The sequence below is a fragment of the Calypte anna genome, chromosome 4A (assembly GCF_003957555.1).
Source record: "Calypte anna isolate BGI_N300 chromosome 4A, bCalAnn1_v1.p, whole genome shotgun sequence".
Lineage (NCBI taxonomy): Eukaryota > Metazoa > Chordata > Aves > Apodiformes > Trochilidae > Calypte > Calypte anna.
This window is the reverse complement of record NC_044248.1, coordinates 16933745-16939800: the sequence shown is the minus strand read 5'-3', so window position 1 is coordinate 16939800 and position 6056 is coordinate 16933745.

Sequence of the window (6056 nt, the reverse complement as noted above, 5' to 3'; positions counted from 1 at the left end):
GGCATTCATTGCAGGCGTTTCCTTCCTGTGCTTTATCGTTTCCTGCCTGCTTAAGGGGTGCCACCCTCTAATGCATTTCAGGGCGAGCACTTCTTCGCAAGTGGTCCGTCAGTCACTTTAAAGGTAATTCTCGCAGGGTTGGGTTTGGTTTGCGCAGCGTTAATGTGTGAGTTGGTGCTTCTTGGCTTTGTAACTGGTTTTGGTGAGCAGCAACAAAAAGCTTTTATCTGTCTGTGCCTAGCTTGAACACGAGGATATTACCTCTACATATGTTAGCTAGCTGCTATAGACACAGGTCCAGAATTGTTTAAAAGATAGGCTGTTGCTTAAAAAAAAATTGCTTGAATTAGGACCAAGCAAGAACCTGGTAGACAGCTGCCTGAACTTGAAAGTGGTAGAGGTTTGGTGGCTGATGTTGTATTTAACTGGGAGATTTGGATTCTCTGTGCCTGCCCCCACTTCATGCTGTTGAAATGGCAGCATTAGCGGATGCCTGCAGTTTATTAGGAAAAAACAAAGAGATGGTGCTGATAGCTTATGCTGTGGTGTTTTCTCGTAAACATTCAGTACTATGGCTAGAATTCACCATATCCTGATCTGCCTCTACTTGCCTGGAATGCACCACTCCCTGTCAGCCTTTCCTGGACTGAGCCATTGTCTCTTCGCCCTGGAATTCAAGTGAAGAGGCTTAAATTGCTGATGTACAAAAAAGTCCATTCCTGAAGACAGGGAAAGGAATGTTTTAGAGATTGCAGGTGTTAGTAATCAGTGTAGATGAATGATGTGAAATGTCTTCAATTAGGGAATGCAGCTATAAAATTAACACTGTGAGCACGTGAAAGACCTAGGGCAAATGGAGCACAGAGTGTGTTTGAATAGGTTTGGCTCCTGGAGTGGAGAGTTGCATCAAGAAAGCTGTAGAGGATGAGTTTGCAGGTACTGGATTCTTGAAATAAGCTGAAGGCTAGAATGAGAAACTATGTACTGTGGCATTCTTAATTCATAGCTTTCATCATACAATAAAGAAGTTTCTGATTTCCATGAGATGGCTCCACCTGATAATGTAGATTACTTCCAACTTTAATGTCTGCCAATCACCTGGGCCCGCCCTAATGCAGCACTCTTCAACACACCAACATCAATTAGGCACACTGTTAATTGGAAAGCAGAAGGTTTTTGCCTCATCTGCAAAACAAAGTCACTGGCGAATATTCAGAACTCCTGAAGTTGGAGCTCAAGAAATAATATTGCCAGCTGTGTGTAGACTGTCAAGTGGTTTATAAGCTTATCTTTGGGATAAATTCTTCATCCCCTTGTTCAGCAGTTAGTGACAGGCTTTACATAGATCCAGTGCAAAACAAAGAGTTGGCTTAAGAAATAGATTTAGTTTAGTGATGTTGCATATGACATAACTGAAACAAGTAAATTACTGAAAGGGCTGTAGTACAACCTCATCTGGTAAGTCACCAATAATAAGGAAAGTCACCAAAACAAGTACTGGAAGTTTATGTGCTTGAATACATGGATACATGGCTGGAATGGTGATTTTTTTGGTTGGTTGATTGGTTTTCTGTTTTTGTTTTCTGTGGGTTTTTTTTGTTTGTTTGTTTGGGTTTTTTGTTTGTTTCTTTTTGTTTGTTTTGGGTTTTTTTTTGCTTGACACTCTGGACAACAGAGTAAAACAAAGAAGCTGAGAGCTGCTGATTCTTCAGTAGCTGCCAAGAGTTAACAGGACCGTATTTGGAAAAATCACTCTCTGCCTAATGAAGAAATAGCAGCACTTCATACCAAAAAAGAGCATTGTTGTAACTACTACATCTGGTGGCAAACAAAGAATCAGTTATTTGCCTGAAGCATTATGGCCTATCAGCAGGAACCCAGAGTGGGTGTCTTTGTGGAGCAGATACTCAGAACCCTCAATTAGTAAGAACTTTGCCCACATTGGTAATAATTAGTAATAACAACCGATACTATAATGTACTTTGGAAAGTACTTTACGGATTAACTAATCCTTAGGGCTATTTTGTAAAGCAGACAGGTAACAGGAGAATCTGGGTTCTGAAAGAGGGATGATTGTGCATCCTGTGAAGTTCAGGTGCTCAGGGTTAAGTACCAACCCTCTGATTTCTACTGGCAGTGAGGTTCAGCCTTTCTTACTTCAGTGACATGGAAATGTCATTCCCAATATGCATTTATTGGGAAGGCTGGGCTGAGTTCCTAACTCAGGGTAACTTCAAAATGAGAAGCAATATGTAACATACTTCAATTGTTTGAAGTCACACACAATACTGCTAGCACCGAGTCCTGGTTTTTTGTTTTGTTTTGGTTTTTGCCAGCATTTAACCTGTGATACAGGTGTTAAAATACAATAAAAAATACTCCATTCACAAAATTATTAAGTCTACAGGAGAGAGTTAACCTGAAATATTTTTCTCAACTACCAGTATACAATTACTTTTTCTTCTCCTGCTTTCTTGTTCCTTCTGGTTTCTGCAAGTTGACGTACATTATTTGTCTCAAGGGTGTGCAGCATGTGTTCATGTGCAGTTGGGCATGAAGGGACCTTTTACTCCAAATAAACCAGAATCGTACAAAGCATGTAACAAAACTTGGAGCTTCTCTTAACAGAGATCGGCAAGTGCTGGGCTGGCTCATTTGTTGTTTGCAAAAAGTATACTTTTTATTTGGTTCTGGTTTTGTTGGCTATGCTTGTTATAGTACAGTACTTGCAAGACAGAATGACAGTGGAAAAATGGTGACTTCAGGATTCTTTCTAGTACTGTAGTGGGGTTTGTTTGTTTTTTAAACCTGGAAATGTTGAGGCACTTCAACAGAAAATAGTTATTTCTAACCATCTAAAATGCTAATGTTGGTACTGTTTATTACCATCGATTCCCAAATCTTTGCGTTTTTTAGAAACAAGTTCTTACATTTGGCCATTTGATTGTATCAGTGAAATCCTGACAAGTCCAAGTGTGAGATGAACTTTGTGAGGATGTTGTTGTGAATTACCAGCATTACCTCGCATTTCTGTCTGTGTCACTTGCATTACCACAGACTTTCCCAATCGGTGCCAGTGGGAAGTACGTGAAACGGGAGCCAAGATCCAGCTCCCTGTGGGAGCTGCCCCGCAGTCCTCCCCAGAGCCCGGCTGCTTCTGCGGAGAAGCCCGGAGGCTCGCGTTGGTAGAAAATGCCAATAATTTCTGGCCCAAAGGCGGCATCTAAGCATTTGTGAAGCTGGCCCAGACACAAGAATGTGCCCTTATTCCTCTGGGGGAAGGGCGTCGTTTTCCGGCCAATCCCGCGGGGGCGAAGCGGGCTCTGAGGGACGAGAGCCTTCGGGGCAGCGGCACCCTGGAGGGCCTCGTGGCTTCCTTAGCGAGGAACCTTCCCTACCCTTCCCAGCCGCACCGCTGCGTGTCCGGAGGCCATTTTATTCCCGGCTACCTGGGCGATATCGGCCTTCTTAACCGTTTTCATCGACAGCGACCGATTCCCTTCTCACCGGTGGTGCGGAATCTTCCATGGCCCGCAGGCGTCTGAGGCTGCTGGGGATGCGCCTCGTTCCGCGCCGCGGACAGAACTCCCGGGTGGGGGTTACTCCCTGCTCCCTCACTCGCCGGGGCAGGAGGGGGGCGGAGCTCCCGAGCGCTGCCCTGGACTGGCAGCTGCCTCAGCCTATCGCGGCCGCAGGAAGCTGCCGGGCGCCGCCAATCGGAGGATCGGCTCCTCCCCAGAGGCCTTGTGATTGGTCGGTGCCTCAGGCGGCCGAGGAGGAGGTGCCGAGGGGCGGGACCGGAGCTTGGGAGCCAACGGGGTGGGGGCGGAGGGGCGGCCCCGCGTGAGTGCCGCGCGCCTGCCCCAGTGAGCGTCGGTTCCTGGTGGAGCGGCGCGTGCCAATGGGGGGGGGGGGGGGGCGGGAGGGACGAGCCGGGCCGTCGAGTTACCGGAGGGGGGAGGCGGCGTCGGGATAAAGCCGGCGGGGGATGCCGGCCGCGCGAGTCGCTCACCGGTTCCCACCAGCGTCGCTCTGAAGGGGACCGTCAGCCGCGTCTGGGGCGACGGCGCCTGGAGCTGCGGCGGGTGGCAGCGCTTCCACCGGCGGGATAGGTGAGGCGGCGAGGCTGGGAGTCGGTCGTGGCTGAGTGAGAGGCTGTGTGTGTGTGGGGTGGGGGGGGTGCCCGCTCCGACGGAAACGGGGCGCCCGGGTGAGGCAGTGTTGCGGCCCCCACCGCTTTGTTGACGGGGGGGGGGGGGGGGGGGGGGGGTGGCAGCGTGCCGCTGGGCGGCCTTGCCCGCTGCCGGGGGCGGGGGGATGCAGGGCGGAGGCGGGGAGGGCTCGGTGTGAGCTTGGTGCCTCCTCACCGGGCCGGCAGCCCCGGTTCTCTTACTCCGAGGAGAGGGAGCCTTTCCCGGCTCCCGCCGCGGCCCGCGCTTCGTCTTCTTCCGCCCCTTCCTCTGCGGCCCCGCCCGTGCGTTGGGGTGCGTGCCCTCCTCTCCCGGTGCGGTCGAAGCCCCCCTGAAGCCCCCGGGGTGGGCGCGGTGCTCGCACAGCCCCCGCGGGCCGAGCGGCGAGCGGCAGCTGCCGCCGGGCTCCTCGCACTCCACGCCCGCACCCGTCCGACTGGCTCCGGTCGTCCCCTGCAGGAGCGGGGCTGGGCAGTCGCCGAGGCAGCCACCCCCGTGGGGGTTGGCGGGGCCCGGAGTGCGCCAGGCCGCCTGGGAATGGCGGGACGGAGCGGGTAGGAAGGGTGGCACGGAGCCGGGCTTTGTTCCCGGCCCCGCCCCGCCACTGGCGCCGCCGGGGGGTATCGGGGGCTGCGCGGGCGCGGAGGAGCTCCGGCGGGGAAGCACGGGTCTCGGCTGCCCTCTCGCCTGCCCCTCCGCCCCCCGCGCAGCTGGGGCTCTCTCGCTCGCCTTGGGAGGAAACTTGTTGTGGAGTCCCGAGCGGCGGAGTGCGGTCCCTGTGCGTGTCCTGCGCCTCGTTAAAGGAGTCGCTTCAGTGTGCTGTTAGGACCGACTTGGGTCGTCAAAGATTTGGTTTTGTAGCCTCACGTAGACGTTACCAGTGTGGCTGTAAGTATTGTTGTGGATTAATTAGTTCACACGCTCCCCTCTCCTTTTCATATATACATATATATATGTATATATAGATATATATGCACACATATCTCCAGTGTTTTGGTTATGTGGTGTGTTTTTTTTTTCTTTGACTGTAACGACGCTTGGCTGCTCAGTGGACAACTTAATTTGTGTCTCAACCAGAAATTGGTGGTCCAGCAGTCAGGATAGCTCCAGGTAAAAGGTCCTTAGGAATCAGAGGGAAAACATTAAAAAAAACAGAATAACCAAACGCAGCAACCTAACGCCAAACCCTAAATATTTTGCTGGTCATTCATTCGGTATGAATTGCCAAAGCAGTTTGCTCATGCAGTTTTAAGGAATAATAAGGCAGTCTGGAGATGAGGTAGGAAGTGTATAACCTGGGCTTCCTTCAGAATTGCAAATCTGAAATGTGCCTTAGGAAAGAGAAAAAAAAAACAGAAGGCAAGTTGTCTTTTATTCGTATGTTCACTGCACATCTCCCAATCTTAGACTTCATGTCGTAAGAAAAACTTAGATGGTAAGCCACCTTTGTGTAAATTCGGGCCAGAAAGAGAAAGCGTTTTGGAGTTACTAAGGCAGAAGGGGAAGAGACACCCATGTGGGCAGGAACAAGCAATACTACATATAGAGTACTGTGATAATGAAAGTGATTTGCTGATTGTAAGTTGAGCAAAGAGTGAAATAAACTGTAGTTACTTAAGTATTTCCTCGATGTGTTGTTTCCTCAGTAAGCGGTTTCAGTTGCTTCGCTCCTGTGTTGTTACTGTCACGCTGAGGATATGCTCCCAATACTTCAGAATCTCTCTTGGAAGCAAGCACTGAGAAACCACACACCGATCCTTATCTTGTCACACTATCGCAGGAAGGAAATAAACCCTTTGGTAAAAATTGTGTTGATAGTTTAGCAATTCAAGTGTTTAAAGATGAGTGACATTCTCTCTGTCAAAA